Here is a 23,013-nt window from a genome sequence, read left to right on the forward strand (position 1 = left end):
AATTTCGTTTTTATGGATTAGAAACTATGCTAGTCGTAAATGGTTGCAGAACCGTATAGTTTTGAATTCACGGTTTTTTAACCGTATCAGTTGTAAACTATTTCAAAACCATGAAAGGTAAAAAAATCTCCTTAACCAGAATCGGATGAACAGACTGCTGCCGGTTATTTTATCGTAATTTTAGAATGAAAATTGTAGCAGTGTAATGAAGGATTTCACATTCAATACGATTATCAAATAAAAGGACAATTTTCAATCGGTGACGCTGAACTCTAAACATACGAAACTATCCTTCACGCAGAAGTGGCTCAGCACAAACAGAACTCCAATGTCTGTTTAAATTTCGTTTTTATGGATTAGAAACTATGCTAGTCGTAAATGGTTACAGAACCGTATAGTTTTGAATTTACGGTTTTTTAACCGTATCAGTTGTAAACTATTTTAAAACCATGAAAGGTTAAAAATCTCCTTAACCAGAATCGGATGAACAGACTGCTGCCGGTTATTTTACCGTAATTTTAGAATGAAAATTGTAGCAGTGTAATGAAGGATTTCACATTCAATACGATTATCAAATAAAAGGAAAATTTTCAATCGGAGACACTGAACTCTAAACATACGAAACTATCCTTCACGCAGAAGTGGCTCAGCACAAACAGAACTCCAATGTCTGTTTAAATTTCGTTTTTATGGATTAGAAACTATGCTAGTCGTAAATGGTTACAGAACCGTATAGTTTTGAATTCACGGTTTTTTAACCGTATCAGTTGTAAACTATTTCAAAACCATGAAAGGTAAAAAAATCTCCTTAACCAGAATCGGATGAACAGACTGCTGCCGGTTATTTTATCGTAATTTTAGAATGAAAATTGTAGCAGTGTAATGAAGGATTTCACATTCAATACGATTATCAAATAAAAGGACAATTTTCAATCGGTGACGCTGAACTCTAAACATACGAAACTATCCTTCACGCAGAAGTGGCTCAGCACAAACAGAACTCCAATGTCTGTTTAAATTTCGTTTTTATGGATTAGAAACTATGCTAGTCGTAAATGGTTACAGAACCGTATAGTTTTGAATTTACGGTTTTTTAACCGTATCAGTTGTAAACTATTTTAAAACCATGAAAGGTTAAAAATCTCCTTAACCAGAATCGGATGAACAGACTGCTGCCGGTTATTTTACCGTAATTTTAGAATGAAAATTGTAGCAGTGTAATGAAGGATTTCACATTCAATACGATTATCAAATAAAAGGAAAATTTTCAATCGGTGACACTGAACTCTAAACATACGAAACTATCCTTCACGCAGAAGTGGCTCAGCACAAACAGAACTCCAATGTCTGTTTAAATTTCGTTTTTATGGATTAGAAACTATGCTAGTCGTAAATGGTTACAGAACCGTATAGTTTTGAATTCACGGTTTTTTTACCGTATCAGTTGTAAACTATTTCAAAACCATGAAAGGTAAAAAAATCTCCTTAACCAGAATCTGATGAACAGACTGCTGCCGGTTATTTTACCGTAATTTTAGAATGAGAATTGTTGCAGTGTAATGAAGGATTTCACATTCAATACGATTATCAAATAAAAGGAAAATTTTCAATCGGTGACACTGAACTCTAAACATACGAAACTATCCTTCACGCAGAAGTGGCTCAGCACAAACAGAACTCCAATGTCTGTTTAAATTTCGTTTTTATGGATTAGAAACTATGCTAGTCGTAAATGGTTGCAGAACCGTATAGTTTTGAATTCACGGTTTTTTAACCGTATCAGTTGTAAACTATTTCAAAACCATGAAAGGTAAAAAAATCTCCTTAACCAGAATCGGATGAACAGACTGCTGCCGGTTATTTTATCGTAATTTTAGAATGAAAATTGTAGCAGTGTAATGAAGGATTTCACATTCAATACGATTATCAAATAAAAGGACAATTTTCAATCGGTGACGCTGAACTCTAAACATACGAAACTATCCTTCACGCAGAAGTGGCTCAGCACAAACAGAACTCCAATGTCTGTTTAAATTTCGTTTTTATGGATTAGAAACTATGCTAGTCGTAAATGGTTACAGAACCGTATAGTTTTGAATTTACGGTTTTTTAACCGTATCAGTTGTAAACTATTTTAAAACCATGAAAGGTTAAAAATCTCCTTAACCAGAATCGGATGAACAGACTGCTGCCGGTTATTTTACCGTAATTTTAGAATGAAAATTGTAGCAGTGTAATGAAGGATTTCACATTCAATACGATTATCAAATAAAAGGAAAATTTTCAATCGGTGACACTGAACTCTAAACATACGAAACTATCCTTCACGCAGAAGTGGCTCAGCACAAACAGAACTCCAATGTCTGTTTAAATTTCGTTTTTATGGATTAGAAACTATGCTAGTCGTAAATGGTTACAGAACCGTATAGTTTTGAATTCACGGTTTTTTTACCGTATCAGTTGTAAACTATTTCAAAACCATGAAAGGTAAAAAAATCTCCTTAACCAGAATCTGATGAACAGACTGCTGCCGGTTATTTTACCGTAATTTTAGAATGAGAATTGTTGCAGTGTAATGAAGGATTTCACATTCAATACGATTATCAAATAAAAGGAAAATTTTCAATCGGTGACACTGAACTCTAAACATACGAAACTATCCTTCACGCAGAAGTGGCTCAGCACAAACAGAACTCCAATGTCTGTTTAAATTTCGTTTTTATGGATTAGAAACTATGCTAGTCGTAAATGGTTGCAGAACCGTATAGTTTTGAATTCACGGTTTTTTAACCGTATCAGTTGTAAACTATTTCAAAACCATGAAAGGTAAAAAAATCTCCTTAACCAGAATCGGATGAACAGACTGCTGCCGGTTATTTTATCGTAATTTTAGAATGAAAATTGTAGCAGTGTAATGAAGGATTTCACATTCAATACGATTATCAAATAAAAGGACAATTTTCAATCGGTGACGCTGAACTCTAAACATACGAAACTATCCTTCACGCAGAAGTGGCTCAGCACAAACAGAACTCCAATGTCTGTTTAAATTTCGTTTTTATGGATTAGAAACTATGCTAGTCGTAAATGGTTACAGAACCGTATAGTTTTGAATTTACGGTTTTTTAACCGTATCAGTTGTAAACTATTTTAAAACCATGAAAGGTTAAAAATCTCCTTAACCAGAATCGGATGAACAGACTGCTGCCGGTTATTTTACCGTAATTTTAGAATGAAAATTGTAGCAGTGTAATGAAGGATTTCACATTCAATACGATTATCAAATAAAAGGAAAATTTTCAATCGGAGACACTGAACTCTAAACATACGAAACTATCCTTCACGCAGAAGTGGCTCAGCACAAACAGAACTCCAATGTCTGTTTAAATTTCGTTTTTATGGATTAGAAACTATGCTAGTCGTAAATGGTTACAGAACCGTATAGTTTTGAATTCACGGTTTTTTAACCGTATCAGTTGTAAACTATTTCAAAACCATGAAAGGTAAAAAAATCTCCTTAACCAGAATCGGATGAACAGACTGCTGCCGGTTATTTTACCGTAATTTTAGAATGAAAATTGTAGCAGTGTAATGAAGGATTTCACATTCAATACGATTATCAAATAAAAGGACAATTTTCAATCGGTGTCACTGAACTCTAAACATTCGAAACTATCCTTCACGCAGAAGTGGCTCAGTACAAACAGAACTCCAATGTCTGTTTAAATTTCGTTTTTATGGATTAGAAACTATGCTAGTCGTAAATGGTTACAGAACCGTATAGTTTTAAATTTACGGTTTTTTAACCGTATCAGTTGTAAACTATTTTAAAACCATGAAAGGTAAAAAATCTCCTTAACCAGAATCGGATAAACAGACTGCTGCCGGTTATTTTACCGTAATTTTAGAATGAAAATTGTAGTAGTGTAATGAAGGATTTCACATTCAATACGATTATCAAATAAAAGGAAAATTTTCTTTGCAAAAATAATTACATTGAGCAAACTTAGAATTTCTAAATATTCTCTAAAAATATCTCAGCATTCCAAAAAAACAGAAACAAAGTCAGTAATTTGATGTTACTAAGTCAGTCATTAAAACTTGATTTTCCTTCAAAAGGTTTTTAGAATTAATAGAATTCATAAAAAAAAAGAACTCTGTGACTGCTCTTTGTGTACTTAAAATTTATTTTAAATTTATTTTATACTTAAAGAGAAGCACTTAAGCCTTTGAAGTGGGCATTAATTTACACGCTTCCGAACATTGTTTGACTAACATAAATTTCAATGCATCCAATTTATAACAAATTAAACATACAATGAAAGCACTTCAGTTTAAAATTGTTTAAGAAATAGAATGAATACGAAGCTGTTAAAAAAAACTCTTTTATCTTTCTGTTTTATTTTTGTTTCACGTTAAACAGCTTGCTAACAATCAATTGCAAATTAAATAAATCAACATTTCGTTTCAATATGAAATAGGCTTTAGCGTTCAAATTATATTTAAATACTGGATAAAATTTGTTTAAACACTAAGGGTAATAAAAATGTGTAAAATTTATACATAGGCAAATAAGTGGGATAATCGGAAAAAGAAACGTAACAGCTGATAATAAAAAATATTTTTAATGTTGTAGGTTAGATTTAATTAGAAATTTTGCTTCAAATTCTTTGAAAAAAGTTAATTAGTCTGTTGTACCTCTATCGTAAACTATGGATTTGCTTTTTAAAGTTTTTTTATGATACATAAATGGTATTTCCAAGAATCTAAATCAAGTCAATATTGATTGTGATCATGAATCCCCCCCTTAAAATCCTACAGATCTATCAAGGAAAAAATCTTGTTAAATGAAGAGCATTCTTGATTCTTGGAAAAAAATGGTTGTTCGGAGAAAATAGAGCGAAAGAAATAAGTTGAAGTTCATTGAAGAAAATTATTATCCAAATTGAATTCTTCAAATTGATGAATATCAACTAATGTTAATCAAGTCGTAAACCAACTTCACAGAGAATCAGTTTAGATTGATAATAAAAAAAACATTTCTTATGTCTGAAGCGCCAATTAGAATTAGTTTTTACAACAAAATGGGTTAGTAAACAATAAAATAAATATTAAAAAAATAAACTGGACGGTCTGGCTGCAGCGCACCAGGTTCCTCAAAATGTTACGTTTCTTTTTGTTATCATTAACGTTTTTTTTTCTTTCGTGAACCCACTCGAATGAAACTCGTCATTCAGGTATTAGTAGGGCAGATTTGGTGGCTACTCTTTCAGAGACACTATATTAGGTGAGCCAACGTTGCTCCCACAATAAGGAAAGATAGTACAGAGAATGAAAGAACATCCATGCCTTGACTGGGGTTCGAACCAAGGACCTTTCTGATGTAAGGTCCACTCCCTGATATAAGAATTAATATAAGATATTTATTTTAATAAATATTGTATGTTTAATAAAAAAAAAGTTTCATATAATTGTACGAAGTTAAGTCAAAAGTTTTTCTATTGGAGCAGTTTCAAATAATACTCTGTTAATCCCTATATTTATTTTTAACGTACAGAGCTCTGCAAGTTCACCAAGAACATTTTCAAGGAAAATAATGAACCTTTTCCAACCCATTGACTCTTGACTAAAGTATTCAACAATTTAAAATAAGTTGAAAAATTTGATCAGAAAAATGTGCAAATGGACTGAAGAGTTGTAAGGCTTCGTTACTATGGCAACAAATGATCATTCTCTTCTCTTACATTTCAGGTATTCTGTAATGAAAGCAGCACTTTCTTGCATTAACGCATAATGATGCAGCGTTTTAGAAGCGAAAGTAGTTTCTGCCTAGGTGGCTATGTATATTTGAAAGAGGTTTGCTTCTCTTTTAGCTCTGTAAAAGTTCTCTATCTGACTCAACTTTTGCAAGTAATCGAAACTTTCCATGTGGCTTTTAAAAGCTTTGCTCCGATGTACCTAATGACAAAGTCAATTCAAACCAGGAATACAAATGTCTGCATAAAAATTTTTATGATCTGCAGAACGAATAAAATAACGTTCATTTAACTTGAAATAAATTTGTCGCTGAAACTATTTAGGAAGTGACAGGAAATGTACATTTTTTAATATGTTTTACTTTTGAAGTCAAAAATAAAAATAAAAATTTGATTTTTATTTTACATTTACATGTACAGTGCGCGAAATAAAAAAAGGATCGCCTTGAATAACTTTTTGATTTAATGACCGGATCTTCACGTTTCCGGAATCACTATTACAGGCTCAAAGGCGTGACCTTAACTATGCTAATTATTTAATACTGACGATATTTAAATTACAAAATCAGACACAAAAACGTACTTTCTTTGAATAAACATAACTTTTTTTCGATGGAGTAGAATTTCTGACCCGCAAAAATAGAGACTATCTGGGAAGTAGGGTCACAATAGTTTGGTCAAGAGAGCTGTCCAAGGTTTTGATCCCTTTAAGTTGAGTTTACTTTTAGCATATTTCACCGAACCTCGAGAACATTTTAAGCGAATGGAAATTTTTTGCGCGTAATTATAAAATTCGTTTATCTAAACGTAATTCCGTATGCAAAAGATAATTTTTACTATAAATTTGTTATTTTTAATTATTTTATTTCTTAATAGTCGAAAAACTTTTAAATTGTAAAGCATAAATTTTTTAAAAATTATATTTTAAGGATTTCAATTTTGAATAGCAAAATGCGAAATATGAATTTATTCTGTCATATAGTTTCTGAGATACTGAATTTTGAAAAGAACGAATTTTAAAAATTCGATTTCTCAGGAACTATTCGACCGATTTAGCTCACATTTTGTATTTTCTCATTTAAGAATACATTCTTTAGAATGATGTGAAACAATATAATTCTAATTTTTTTTTATTATTATTAAATAAAAAAACAACAAACAGTAAATACTTAGTAAAAGTAATTTTTTGCATTTAATTATCTTTTTCTAAACTAAGTTTATAGTTGTGTGCACTGTTCTTAAATTCGCTCCAACAATTTTCGAGCAATGGCAATCGCCTATTGTCCTTGCTCGGCCATCGCTTCACCAGCTCATCTTTTGGATTGCATTGGTGCCTCTATGAGGCAACTGATGAATGATGGAGAGACTGTTTATGACTTTCTGATGCGACATGATCTTCTGGACTTGGTCTAGGGCCCTAGACCAAGGGGATAAGTAACAACAACACAATTTTTTAGATGTAACGAAATACATTAAAAGTAAAATTAACAGTAAAAATTGTGTTGTATTTTTTCTATATGAGAATTGAACCATTCACAAGCAGTTGGTGCGGCTAATCAACTCAATGGCACAGGGCACCCGCTCAGTATTCACCATCTTGCCAAATTTGATAAAATCATGAATTTAGCGAAAAAATTTGTTTTGGCGAAAGGTTTGGAAGACTATTTTTCTACCGAAAAGAGAAATATATATTATTCCTAGCTCTTGAAAAAAAAGAAGATAAAAGGAAGGGTCAAAAGGAATTTTTTTGGACAAATCTTGTCTTTTTTTATTCGATTACAAGTATTTTCTGTTACATACGTCGCATCACCAATTAAGGTTACATTAAGTTCAGATAATGTAAGCGACAAGAGCGATAATCTCATCATGAGTCAAATTACCGTAAAATGCAGATTACCACTTTCGTAGACTAAACACGCGATATCGCGAGACCATTTTTTCTTTCTTTTTTTTCTTCCTTTTTTTCCCTCTTACAGGTTGTGGCTATAAAGCAGATTGGTACCTAGATGCATATAATCATCCAACTATTTTTACAGGAAATATGTTTCGTGAGAATAACATATGCAATAATGTAATATGTTGCTTCGGGTTTTTTCTTATATTACTGCTTCAGTCTAAGAAGTTATCGAAAATTAGCCCAAAAAGTCTTTTCCTAAAAGACGGTAAAACAACATAGACATTTTTCATCTTCTCTCCAATTCATTGCTCATTTCCATCTGCAAAAGGACTCCTGATTTGAATTCGCAGATTTTAAAATAATTCAATTTATAGTAAATTTGTATTTTGATTAAAAGTTTTCAATGAGAAAAAATCAACTATAAAATATTTTTACTTTATTTCATTTTATAACCATCGTTGAACAGCAGACCAATTCTTTGGGTTTATTTCTATTAATGTTCAACTCCGTAGCCTTATAATTTTAAACCCGATTCAGATGACAAGGCAACTCCTGGATCAAATATTGATAGAAATTTGGCTTCGTGGAGGACTTCCTGATGGAACTAGTCCGCCTTTGCGTTACATGGTGAGGAGAACCACGGAAACCTTCCAAGAATAGCCCGGCGGAAAGGGGACTCTAACCCATGATCCGTCTACCTCTCAGGATGTTTTACGCCAGCACTTTTTTCTGTGCAAACCAGATGCGGAATTCGTATCAACCAGCCATCGCAGGGATTCGAACGTTTCATCTCGTTGGAAGGCGAACTCTCTATCCCCTGACCCATCATGGCTCTATTATAAAATGTTGTAAGATTTGCCTTTAGCTAAAAATATTGAAATTTGGCTAAATGCTTTTCATATTTGGATAATAATTTAAATTCCAAAATAAGGGCTCTGAATTGGATTCTTTGTTTTGAGAAAACTAATTTGTAAAATAGTAAGTAATTTAGATTTTATAAAAATTGACATTGAAACAGAAATATAAATATCGCATTGCAGTGTTGAAAAGAAAGCCATAACGCTTAAAACTCTGATCTCACAGGGTATTTTTAACACAAATTATTATTAACACCATTAGCTTATTATTAACACCATTTTTCGAACCACTTCTATTCATTACCTTGAAAAAATATTCCAGTATTCATTTTTATATAAATTTCAGTTAGACGCATTGCGTAGTCTAAAACATAAAAATAAATAATTATTAAAATATTAGAGAAAAGTTTTAATTTGTAGTAATATAATAATAATTAATCATTATTCAAAAGTATTACTCTTAATTTATTTTGTAAGAACAGTGTTTTTTTTACCGTATTTTCATCAGTCTTATACGTAAAATAACTGCAGCTAGAAATTCAGTTACACAACTTAAATTCAGAAAGATTCTGATAAATTTTTTGTCTAAAATTATAATTAAAGTTTTATTTTCTTAACATTTTTTTAGCATTTCCAAAGCTAAAAAATTTTTATAACCAATACAATTAAATTATTAAAAGAGAACTTCCCTTACAAAAAATAAAGTGTTTTTGAGGTTGACACATTTTAAAAAGTACGCCTGAGGTAGAAAATAAGGTTATGTTTTAGAGCAAAAAATTATGTCTGCTAATTTTAACCTCAATTTCAATCTCATTTACACCTCATAAACTTATCGTTACATCCCCATATATAACGCAGCAATAATTTCAGTTGAGATTGGTAGAAATTATTCACACCTCAAATATATTTATTTGCTAAAAGTATAGAAAAAAATACTCGTATACCTGAAACATAGCCTCGCTAAGCTGGTTGCTCTGAAGTAGACTTCCATCAACCTAAAAACAACCTCACGTGTGAATAAAACAACCTCATGCACCATGATTATACAGAGCGAAAAGTTGATCTTATAAGGCTGTTTTTAAAGCCAACTTCAAATAAACCTTAAATCAATCTTGATATCTCACAATAAACTCAAATAAACCTAAAAAACACTTAAAATTTTTGTAAGCGTTAACGCATATACCAACTCATAAATGGACTTCATATCAACTAAACTACAAACGAAAGCAAGTTTTGTTTTAATTAAATTTAAACATCAAATACATCGTAATCAATCATTTATAATTTATTTATATTAATTCAGTGTCTTATTTGATTAAGTTTTGTTTATCCAGAGCAGGAAATGGAAAATGAGCGAGATATAATTATCTATAGCATCTCCAATTCTCAACTTGTCTCAAAATTCCGCAGTTTTTAATAATTTATTTAGAGTTGAGTATTTCAAGAATTTTAGCGGGGAAGTTTAGCTGAGGGTTAATTAGTAGATTCAAAAGGTAAATAAATAAAATGTTAAATAAGTCGGCATAAGCTGCCAAGAACTTGCGCAATTTAATTAGCCCGAGAAACTTTAACTAGACTACTTTCGGAACAAGAAACAAAATCAATAATTCGAGATCCCGCATGTTCAAGTTTATAGGAGGTCTTCAGTTTAAAATCTAATGTATTCTATTTATTTTCTTTTGACATTTATTTTTATTAGCGCTTATGGTGTCTCGTGTTTAATTTCAGTCTTAATTATTAAGTAGACAAAACAGTTATGTAAGTACTAAAATCGTCTTAAACTAATTTTTAACTTTCGATTATTTTAATCCATTAGCTAAGAAATGGTTTTTTAGAAGAACATTTAAAAAAGTTATAATTTCAATATAAATTTGATATATTATTTCAGTTTCAAACATAATTCAGTTTATTTTTTCGACATTTACCAATATAGAGTTTTTTTGAGATCTCATGAATTATATTCTTAGTAACTAAATAGGTTAATCTCTAAGCAGATAGTAAAACAGTACCTAGCTTACTTCCGTTCTGTGATTTGTTTTTTTCGTTTCTCGCTAGCAGCGTCCCGGAAGTTGCCAATACTTGGCGACTATTCTGCCGCAGATCCCGATACGGAAATTTTACCTGAATGTTTGTTGCTTTAACCTACTACTGACAATTTTTAAGAACATTTTAAAAAGTATTTAGAAACACAGAAATGATCTTTTTAGCATATATTTGAATTGTTTTCTTTTTGTATCAAAAACTTTTATGAACAAAAAAATTTTTATCAGGTAGTAATAAATATTATATCAAATTCTTATAATTAATATTATGAGTCGTTGACAATGTTTTTCTTTCCTAAAAGTTTCCTTTGACTTTTCCAAAATAAAAGTCAAAAGCAGACTTTTCGTAATATCCATGAGAAAAATGTTAATTTGTTTAACTTTTACGAGTTAAACATGTCTCTTAACTGATAATATTTTTCTAATTCGGCCAATATGTTAATCAATACATTTGTACTGAGCGAAAAACATGAAACATAGTACTTAATCCTTGCAATGTTTATTTAATGTACAGTGTGTAAAGTAAAAAACGGACCACTCTTAATAACTTTTGATGTAATGATAGGATCTTCGCGTTCAAGAACTGAATCTTGACGGCTGAAGGAGGTGACTTCAAATGTGCTAATTAATAAGTACAAACGATGTTTGAAACTATGAAATCAGACACAAAACCGTACTTTTAGAAATAAGCGTTTTTTTCGAAGGATAAAAAATTTAATAATTGTGTACAAAAAATGTTCAATTCGCTTAAAAAGTTCTCGAAATATGGCGAAATATGCAAAAAGTAAAGTTAACATTAAGGGGTAAAAACTTTATGCTAAAACTATTATGGCCATATTTCCCATAATGCGACTACTCGTAACTTCAAATATCGCCTGCACTTAATAATTAGCATATTTGAATTCTGTCATTAAGATTGAGTTCTAGAACGTGAAGATAGGATCATTAGATCAAAAGTTATTCAGGGTGCTCCGTTTTTTTCACGCACTGTGTACGTCCATTTTTTTTAAAAGCCTGATTTTACGTATATATATATATATATATATATATATATATATATATATATATATATATATATATATATATATATATATATATATATATATATATATACTGAATAATGCCAACTGTAACATCAAACAACTTTAAATCAATTAAAGTAAATTACATTTAAAATTAATCTTTGATCTTTAATCTTAATGTTTGCTTAAGATTTCATAAAAAATATTTTTTACAATTAACTGAATTTGTAAAAGCAACTATCGTTGTAAATTTTTAGCATAAGCAAATAAATTTCCAAGATTTGTTATAAAGTTCTTTAAAATAGTAATCGTTGAAAATATCCAAAAACTAAACCAAACATTAAAATTCAATGTTTGCGTACAAAAAGAGTTTCAGATTATGTTTATCTTAAAACTTTAACGTTTTTGGAAATTTGATTTTTTCTTTGGAATTTGTAGTGACTCTTGCAAAAAAGTTGTTTATTGAAGGTTCAAAAGAGTCGCCCTCACCCTTGCAAACATTCCTTAAAAGTTTTTTTCCGGGGGGGGGGAGTAAGCTAGAATGCGAAATACATTAAATTTATAAATTACAAAATAATAAATAAATAAAAAAATCGAAAAAAAAATTCTTTCATGGGAAATTTTTAAGAAATTTCCCACCTTTTAGAAGAAAGTAATTATTTCTTTTGACATTTTCGTTACAAATACGTAAAAACAAGTAAAAGTGTTAAAGTGTAATTTAAAATGTAATGGAGTACAAGTAAAAGTACTACTTTTTACTTTTACTTTCCTTACAAGTAAGTAATGAAAGTAAAAGTATTGCCATGTATGGTCAAATATCAGTATTTAGGTTGGGAAAAGACCAATAGATTATCAAAATCTGAGGAATAATTATCGAATTAGTTCGAATTAAAAAAATGGCAATAAACAACTTAAATAATAAATCTGAGATACGTATCTAGAAGCTTTTCCACAAATTTAAAATCCTTTTCGATTCTTAAAGCAATTCATATGTTTTTTATTATTAATGATTTCTCTCAATTTAACAAAGTTATTAGTTTTTCTTTTCTTTTTAATAATATATATATACATACTTGTGATTTCTTTTCTTTTTCTATAAGCATTCAAAAAATATGTATTGAATCTGGGAAAATACAAAACGGTCTGCATTGTATTAAATAAATAATGGCAATAAACTGAAGCGGTAAGATAACACTTGATTAAAAATTTCATTAGTTTCAAATAAATGCAGTCAAAATAAAAGTCAACATGTTTCAAGCGTTGAAAAATAATTCCCTGACGTGGATGGGTAGAAACAAAAGTGATTTGTAATAATAAACATAAAGTTTCATACGTAAAATAGAAAACAAAGATGAGACAAAAAAGAAAACCGCACTAGTCGATAGCGAAGCAAAAATAAAAATGGTAAAAAAAAGCAGAACAAGGAAAACCACTGTAGCTGAGAGATGCAAATCGGGGTAAAATACATTTCCATGAGCTATGGAGATGGTGAGGAACTATTGCCATCAGTGGTCAGATAAATGAAACACGATTCCGTCTGAGCTGATGTGACTGGTGCTGAAATAATTTTGGCATTGTCGAAATTGGATTCATGTCCAAGAATCCAACAATGCGTAGCGATTGATGATTTATCGTAATCTTGATAACATACATATCTATCGTATTCCTTAAATCTAAATTTTAAAAAGCGTCTGGTTTGTACGAACTGGCCAATGTCACACATTTGCATATTTTTGAAGCCAATTTTTCAGCCAAAAGTTGAATATTTTTGAAGCAAATTTGAAGTCAAAAGTTTTTTAATCAAGTCTGTATGATCTTTGTTAAGTCTGTATGGTCTGCATAAACCTGGGTGGCAAAGTGATGGAGGACATAACTCTCAACCTTAGGCTGAGTAACCATAATGGTTATATCTCTCCTCTATAAGTGTTTATCACTCATTATAAAGCCATATTTTATTTTTAATTTTACCAATATTTTTTCTAAAGCGCTCCAGCAAAAACTCTTGAGAATTTTAGCTTTTCCATAGAGCTAAAAAACATGGCAAATTTTACCATAATCTGGTTGTTTTGACCATATTTTTTTTCTCAGTGTAGTAAAACCAAAATTTTAAAGTAAACTTAGAAAATGACGCAGACAACTCAATAGTAATAGTACAAACGAAACTTTTTGAACTTACGAAACCTAAACTGTCAGCAAAGTCTAGATGGGATAAGAAAGTCATCTAAATTTTATGAGGTTTCGTTCGAAAAAACTTTTACGCTGCAGGAGATTCAAACGAAAGATAGGACTTTCTCATCCTGAAGGTGTCGACATTTTGAAGTCCATCTTGTTTGCAAGTTAAAAATGTCAAACGTCGAAAGAAGTTGAAACTGCCCTCACAAACAATTTTATCTCTATTCAGCCTGTTAAACTTTAGTACTATGTTACCTACAGCATTTTACAGTTTTATATGTTTAGGTGGTTCAGAAAGATTCTTAAGAACTTGCTGCTCTAAACTATTTGAATTCTCAGCTATTTTTCTCGCAACAGATAATTATTAAAATAAATGCAAAACAATATTTTGTTCTTTAGAGGTTAGCTTAAAGTAATTTAAAAAGAAGAAGGTGGGATTTGAAAGGATTTTATCATCTTTCGTTACATTTAAATATTAAATTCACTTGGCTTATATTTAAGGGAAAGAATATCTGTTATTTAAAAGTAAATCATTATGATAAAAACCTTTCATTCTTATGCCTGTAATATTTAAAAATGTAGTTTTTAATGAATATTTTAAAAAAATTCGAAATAAATACGACTCTGCATATTGTTTTGCATTAAACTAAATATTTCCACCAATACAAAGATTTAATCTAAAGAAAATAAAAAATAAAAACATTATAAATGCGATTTTTTAATGAGATTTAATAAAAATACTTTCTTAAAATTATACAAATTCCATGAAATCAAAGACAGGAATCACAAAACTTCTTTTGGAAGAGTTTTTTGGAAATAAATGTAAGGCAAAAATATTTGTTGTTCACTCTTTAATTTGACGATAAGAATATAAATACGAAATTTCTAGTTTATTAGTGTAATGGCTTTAAAATTCAGTTGTAATATGAAATGTCTTGTTAAAACTTAAAGTTCTGAAATATAAAACGGATTTCAAATACGCTATTCAAATAAAGTAAGAATAAAAGTTGATGAAATAATTTGATAGAGTAATTTTTGCATAATTTCTAGAATTTGACAATATATACAACTTTGAATTTTATTCTAGTAGTAAGGATATTGTTTTTCGCAATTTTGCAATTTATTAGAATTTTAATTTTAAAAAAATTTGTATAATTATTTACATAAAACTAAGAGAAATTTTTAAATTCAATTTCAAATTTTTTGATTTAAATGCTTTGTTGACATGTTTAAATACATGTTCGACAACGATTTTGCGAATTCAGTTTTAAAAATATGTATATGTATAATATTTTTAAGTTTGGCTTTAAACATTTTTTTTCAAGCTCACAGGCATGTAAAAATATCGAAAGAAAATTATGGGGGAAAAAGAAGCGACACAAAGAGTTTTTTTAAAGATTAAAACTGCAGATTGACTCATAATAAATGTAATTTGTATAATATCTGAACATATGTCGCTAATCAAAAAAATTGTCTTAAAGCATTCAAATTTTCAGTTATGAAAGATTTATATATATATATATATATATATATATATATATATATATATATATATATATATATATATATATATATATATATATATATATATATATATATATATATATATATATATATATATATATATATATATACCAGCGGACCCGACAGACGATGTCCTGTACACACGTCTTTAATTGGAAAATTTCAAATTTTTTTGAATAAGCTGTAACAATCTGGATCGTTTTTATGCAAATTTTTATTAAAAAGTTATTATATTATCTAACGTCATTACATATATCTTATCACAATTCGACCAATCGATAGCGTGTGAGTATGTGTATACTATCAGCGAAGTTAAATGTAGAGGTTGTTTTAAATCAAAACTTAAGCTTATTTTAATTAAAGGTAAAAAAGTGAAAACTTAAACTATTTTATAACAGATATATTTTTTCAATTAAAAAAAACTTAAGTTATCGTAATGCCATTAGATGTACAATATTTTTGGTTAATCCTTCAGGAGCATACGCAAACAAATTCGAGGGTTTTCCAACTCTGGAACACGCAATATATGATTGACCGTGAGAAAGGCACGGGTTTTCTAAATCTAAGCCACAAATTGTCATTGTTTGACCTTGTGACTTATTAATAGTCATATCAAATGCTAAGAGGATTGGAAATTGCAAACGTTTGAATGGTATAGGCGAATCTGAAGGAATCATTGGGATCCGCGGTATAAGTACAACTTCACCTTTAAATTTTCCACTTAAAATAGTTGCTTCCAAAATGTTACCCATGATTTTTTTTATGACCAGTCGCGTGCCATTACACAATTTTGGAGCATTCAAATTTCTAAGCAAAATTATAGGTGAATCAATCTTCAATCGCAAATTATGGGGTGGCATTCCAGGTAAATCCAGTGAATTTAAAAACTCGGCAGGATAATTGACAACTTCATCAGGATTCACTACCCAGGCAATGATTGTTGTACTTTAAAATTGATTGCGTCAACATCTAAATTTTTTGCGGCCAAAATAGCTCGTTTACGTAGCCATGCATGATTAGTATAATTATGTGGCAAATCTGGAAAGATACTTTTTATTAACTCCTCTTTGGTAGGCACCATGTTGCAAAAATTCTGTGGGAGTCGAATATATTGTGTATCTTCATAGAATGGAATTTTACCATTGCCAATGTCTAACAGTTGTTCAGAGAATCTTGACGCTAATGGATCATTTTGAAGTTGAACACGCATATTAAGAGTAAGGCATAATTTACTGACACTTCGCCACAGATAAGACTCTTTCAAACATGATCTGACAAGCAGCAGTAGAGCACTACCAAAAAGCCGAGTATTATCTTTGATATCTTTTAGGGACCTGTCGAGAGCTTCAAGCGAATGCTTGTGGACCATTGTAAATTCATCCCAGATAATAATTTTACATTTTCTCAAAACTTCAGCCATGCCTGAATGCTTCTTTATGTTACACATTGATTCGGTATTGGTATGAATATTCAAAGGTAATTTAAGTGCTGGATGTGCTGTTCTTCCTCCATAAAGTAAGGTTGCTGCAATGCCTGATGAAGTAATTGCCAATGCAATATGATTTTGAGATCGAATGAGCGCAAGTATTAGTGAGATAAGGAATGTTTTACCAGTGCCACCTGGTGCGTCCAGAGAAAAAAATCCACCTTGTTGTGCTGCAATTGACACGTTAATTTGATCATTTCGTTGCTCAGCAGTAAGCAATCGTTCATTGTTAGCAACAAAAGTAGCCAGATAAGTCATATCGAACTGGTGTTCACGTCGCTGTTGATGATATCTGCTGCTTGGCGCTGGCATACCAAAATTCATGAGCGGCATGTTCGAAATAAGAAAACAAATATCCTCAATCATTATTAATGCCTCGTTATATATTTCTGCGGAGAATTCAATACTGAGATTTTGATTAGTAATTCTAATCCGATACAAAATATCCTCACTCATTGAGTCTTTATATTTATTCCACAGAGCAGATGCTTCAGACGGAAAACACGTTGTCAATATTATTGAAAATAATTGACGAATTTGCTGTGGAGATGAACTCAGTGCTGCGTCTGCAAGTGTGAGGTCCCAATGGTTATCATCCTCCAATAAATGTAACTCACGACACGCATCAAATAAAGTGCCGTATAAAGCACCGTTGACTTTTCGTTAACCAATAACAAACGCAGAAAAAAGCATTCGCGTTGCTTAGGAAGAACTGTATATAATCGTCCTAAAGTATTTGTCATAACTATGTCGGCAAATCCTGGGACTGGAGTGCCTCGTTTCCGTGGTTCCCAACTTTTTGATTGTTTATTCCATGTAAAAAATTTAGGAACATCAGTATACATTAATGCCTTTGTAAATTCACCAACAATATCTTGTCGATTACAAAGGTTGAAAAATTCAGTAAGAGTTGTTTTTGGAGCTGTTAAAGCTTGTTGTAGTGCATTCTGTTCGGTGAAATAAACACGCTGTCCATTTGCACACTTCAAAACTTTTCAAACACAATAATAACACGAGATTACAAATTCTATTCAACGACTCTTTTTCCTGCTCCCTATTAAATTATATGTGTATCAAAACAAACTAAAAAAATATTTACAGAAAAACAAAAGTTTTATGACTTTTATTATTTTTATGCTAGTGAGAACCAAAACAATATGGAAATGAATGAGGGAAAACTGGATCCTACCACGTGATTTCCCAGCCAATGAAAATGTAGCTTTAAACGTTTAACGCTTTCTTGATGGAAGTCGCATAAGAAGTATAACTTTTAAGAAGTAGAATTTTTCCCACTCAATAAAAAATTAACTAAAAAAATTGATATTGGACCTAATTGTGAATTTAAACCATTCTCGAATCCTTCTGAAGGTACACAGAAAATTTTATTTAAAGCGGTCCAGCCGCTTAGGAGGAGTTCAGTGACAAACACACGCACAGAGGAAATATATATATAAAGATGGGGCACATTAGGACCGATAATCCTCATAGAACAATCCCTGACGTCTGTAAGCTATTAGAACACAGTTGCAGATCAGGTTCACCCATTCATGGCAACAGTTTTTCCTGTCTGCAACAGTCTGTGGGGGATGGTGTTTACCAACAGAATAATGCACCATGTCATAAGGGTCGAATCGTCGAGGAACATTCCAGTGACTTTCAAGTCATGTCTTGGCCCCCAAATTTACCTGATCTTAATCCAATAGAGCATTTGTGGTCCTACTTGGAAAACCAAATTCTTGCTGCCACGCTACCTCCTCGCAATGTGAGGGAATTGCAGGACCATTTGGTGAGCGCTTGGTACCAGATACCTCAGACTACCTATCAGCACCTTGTGAAATCAATGCCACTGCGGGTGCTAGCAGTTTTGAGGGCTAAAGGTGGTCATTAGCAGGGTGGTTATTAGCAGGGTGGTCATAATGTAATGACTCTTCGGTGTATATACCTTAGTAAAATTTTTCCTAAATTTTTCTAAGGTAATTTGTAGCATAATGTGCGCACACGATAAATTATAAAAAATTATTTACGATTAGATAAAACTTATTATTGCAGCAGTTTAATCACTGCCTGAATACAGCTCACCATAAAACGGTGATTTGACCTTACAGAGCACTAATTCATTGAATGTAACTGCATATTTTTTCGAAAATATAATCTTCTTTCTCTGTTTCCTGCTTTTGTACAAATATTTTCTATTTTAAAAAATAATTTAATTATAAAGAGTTTTTTCTTTTTTTTCCAGGAAAATTTTTTTTATTTCTTTAGCTACGTTATTTTATTTTTTCATTGAGTATGAAAACGGTTATCCTTTTTTTAATTAAATATTTAATAGAAACAACATATTAACAAATAACTTCGATTACACATTTAAGTCGAATTTCACTTTATGTTTAAATGCATTTTAAAAGCCAGATAATTTTTTTTCAACTAAGGCCTTTCAAATTGCTTCCATATACTTAAAACTTATTTCCAGTTTTGTTGATTTATTTCTGATGCTATATATTTTCAATTTACATACAGAACTTATTTTTTGGATACTCATTAAATTAAATTAAATGTTTTTCTCTAATGCATTAAAGTTGATTATAAGCAAGCAAATAAATTGCAATTTTTTTCTTTGCCTTAATAAAAAATGCAATATAAAATTTTATTGTTTACAAATTCTAAATCTTAGTATTTAATAGTTTGTTAGCATTACTGAGTAAAGAAATTCTTGAAAATACCATGAATTTTTTGCAAAATGCTTGCTTACGTATTTGCAATCGCAATTAAAACAATTTAATTTTACAAAAATATTAAAAGTGGTTTAAAAAAAGATACAGTTTCTTATCTATTTAATTTATAATAAACAAACCCATTAGAAAGCAAAACCTTGAAAAACTGTCGAACTTGCTTTGTTAGCTTATTGGATACGAATATATTTCAGTATAGATTTGATTTCGTTTTAAAATAAAAATGTAAAACACTGGGAAACCTGGGAAACCCTTGGTTTGTGTACACTTGGTTACCATTACTCTTGTCCCAAGACCAAATTCTTGATGAAACCATCAAGATATTTTGATGGTTAATGTTGGCTTCTTGATGGCCCAACATTATTTGATGGTAACCATCATACAACAATTCCCATCATGTGGTAACGGATTTTGATGGAGAAAGAAACTTCCATCATTTCGTGTTGAAAATAATAATTTACCCTATGATGGTTAACCAACATGGTTATGTTAGAAATTCTTTGGAGAACAAATTCCAACTTTTCATGATGGAAATATTGCTTTAGTACTATGATGGTCAACCGAAAAGTTATGTTCAAAATTTTTGGGTCAACTTTCATAATTTTATGATGGAAAATGTTGTTTTAATATGGTCAACCATCAAAAGATGCTTGGTATTGGTGAACCAACAACACCCATCATTTGATGATGGGACGCATTATTTTAACATTTAGTAACCTACCAAGTTATGCTTACTATTAATATCGGAGCTTCATTCTTTATTTCATGATAGAATAAGTTAAAATAAACCATAAATGATAAACTATTTCACAATGAATAATAATGTATTCTTCATCTCATGCTGCCAGTATTTTGTGCCTAATATTTTTTAACATATATATAAAGTAATGCTAACATAAAAACTATATTTTACAAATATCGATTTGTTTTGTTATAAATACCAATTGTCTGTTAAATAAATTGAACATTCATTTAACGGAATATACCAGTAAAATTAAAAGTCTATTTTCTTTTAACCGAGAGATAAAGAATAAACCAGCAATGGTGAAATCACTCTCTTCGCTTGCTGTGGTGAGCAGCAAGAATAATTATCGCTTGATTATCTCACCATGCGTCGATCCACTGTTATCAAAGTAACAGTGGATCTTTTCTTGTAAAAGTAAGATCCACTGTTTGCAATGAATGACGCCCCCGCTCACCAAAGCCGAAGCGAAGAGAGTGTGATTGACCAACATAAATCTGAGTCATTTTAAATATCGGGGTGTTGGGCAGTCTTGATGGTGCCAACAAAAACCGTGATATTTTGTGATGAAAAATTATATTGATAACCAGTAAAGTAGGTTGGATTATGATGGAATTTTTTTTTGTTGGCTCATTATAAGGATTGATATGTTCTTGATATGCCCATTATAGAAGTTGATATGGATATGCCATGTTGACCAAACATGAAAAAGCGCCAATTCCTAACTTGAGATGTTGGGCAGATTTGTTGGTCCCATCAAGCTGTTTAGTGGTTAGTATGGAAATTCAAGATGGTAACTATCACGTTTATGTTGGTCTATCAATGGAAAAGAATCATAATTTTTTTGTCTTGGGCTGCGAGCCGAGAAATCATATGATCTAAAATCTATTATTATATATATCAGTATATTAATTACCTACTATACCAGTTCTTGTAGTACCTGTTAACATAATTATAAATATCACTGGTGTCAGTTTTTAACAACCACCCGAATTGGAAAAATGGTTACATTTATCTTTTATAAGAGTCGAAGAAAAAGCAAATAAAGAAAATATATTAAAATTATTGATTTAAATTAGACTGAAATTGTAGCAACGTTATTCAACATCAGCAGCATGAAAGTGAGCTGTTGAAGAAACATTACACACACACTTGTAAATTTTTAAACTCGAAGAAATCATGTTATACATATTAAACAATGGCTTAAAGAACGTCACCCAGGGAATATATGAATTAAAGATTTATTTAATGTAATTGAATGCGCTCATATTAGATATTGATATTGCTTTCTTCAGCAAATGTTATTTCATGAATGTTTCTTATTAGATGCTTTTTTTGTGCTTATGTCTGCATACTTAAATGATAATTCAGTTTTCCTTCTTTGTTGCCAACATCCATTATAAAAATTCACGAAAATTTCTTCTTTTGTGGCGAAACCGTTTCATGGTATAGGCTTCGAGCGAAAATTTCGTTAAAGTTTCGTTTCGTTCGATTGAATACGTCGTCACTTCCTCGAGAAAACAAATTTTGTCAAAATTAATTAATATTCCGTCATTTTATTCCTTTTAATAAAAAAATAAGTAATTAAAAAACTTTGTTGCCTTTAATTTATCTAACTTTTCTAATAAGCACTTTATCGTAGGTACAATATAGGAGGTGGATCACTGTTGCCCAAGCAACACAAGAAGAACAGATAAAACAAATAAATTGCACCCATGCCTGAAGTAGGATTCGAACCAGTGATCTTCATGGAACGCTGCCAACTCTTTGACTACCATACAGATGGACGACTTGTTCCGTCACTCTATTTTCGATCTTCTAGTTTTTATTCTAGTTTCGTCATTCAAGTTTACAATCTCCCTTAATGCATTAGGATGAGGTTTCGATTTGAGAAAATATTTTTGTCATTGGCGTTTTGCCACAAACCAAGTGATAATTCTCCAAATTAATGAAATACAGCTCAATGATTACTGGATCTATGGAAGTGAAATTTTTATTTCTGAGAGTAAATACAGGAGAGAAATTTCTTCGAATTTCAATAAACGCAAGTTTTTATATATAAAAGAAAGAAAAAAAGCAAGATGTGTATTTTGGTGCATTTGAAACTTTTTCATTGTACTTTTATTGCATTTAGTTCCATTTTTTAAGAAAATATTAAAAATAAAACACTCTAAAATTGAAAATTGTCGACAAAAATTTCAAAAACATAACAACACAAAACAAACAAAGAGGGCACCATTTCTTTACTCAAAGCTAAAAAAGGGATAAAAACAAGTTTCCAGTCAACTCGCGCATATCTTCAATATATTTACAAAAATCGAGTTTGATATCAAAATAAAACAAAGAAAGGCATTCTAACGCAAACAAAAACAACTTTCTTTTTTCTTTCTATGACATTTTCTTCTTACAAGAGTTGTGAACAAATTTAGACACTAGGCCCGGAAGCCATAAAAGTGCATCATCTACAAAGCTCAATGTTTCCTCTCGCAAATCCAAGAAGAAAAAAAAATGAGCTGAAATTCAGCGTTTGAGGGCAAAACGCAAATTTCTCCAAAATAAAAATAAAGATTTCTGTCTCTGGTAAGTATTGAAAAGGGAATGATACATTCGGGGGGGAGTTGCTTCCAAAACTCACGAAGCCTCCGGGTGGTCCCCTTTTCTCTTTTCAATTTCTTTCACGTCACAATTCATTTTTGTTATTTCTTCTGTAATTTAAGAGTTTTATTTGAAAAGATGAGTTTCATATTTTTCTTTTTTTCCATAAATTATTTGAAAATATCGTGAAG

The 23,013-nt window shown here is 30.7% G+C and overlaps 1 protein-coding gene and 1 long non-coding RNA gene across 3 annotated transcripts in view; one reads left to right on the forward strand and one right to left on the reverse strand.

Annotated features, from left to right (window-relative positions):
- Positions 1 to 22,576, forward strand: part of LOC107456823 (uncharacterized) — a 68,877-nt gene extending 46,301 nt beyond the window's left edge. The window contains exon 3 of the long non-coding RNA XR_011636745.2: positions 21,870 to 22,576. This is a non-coding gene — a long non-coding RNA (uncharacterized LOC107456823). The remainder of the gene's footprint in view (positions 1 to 21,869) is intronic.
- LOC107456822 (dopamine D2-like receptor) overlaps positions 1 to 23,013 on the reverse strand; it is a 457,990-nt gene that overhangs the window by 159,451 nt on the left and 275,526 nt on the right. The gene's annotated exons all lie outside the window — the stretch shown is intronic.

The sequence above is a fragment of the Parasteatoda tepidariorum genome, chromosome 8 (assembly GCF_982258835.1).
Source record: "Parasteatoda tepidariorum strain Cologne lab strain chromosome 8, Ptep-v5.0, whole genome shotgun sequence".
NCBI lineage: Eukaryota > Metazoa > Arthropoda > Arachnida > Araneae > Theridiidae > Parasteatoda > Parasteatoda tepidariorum.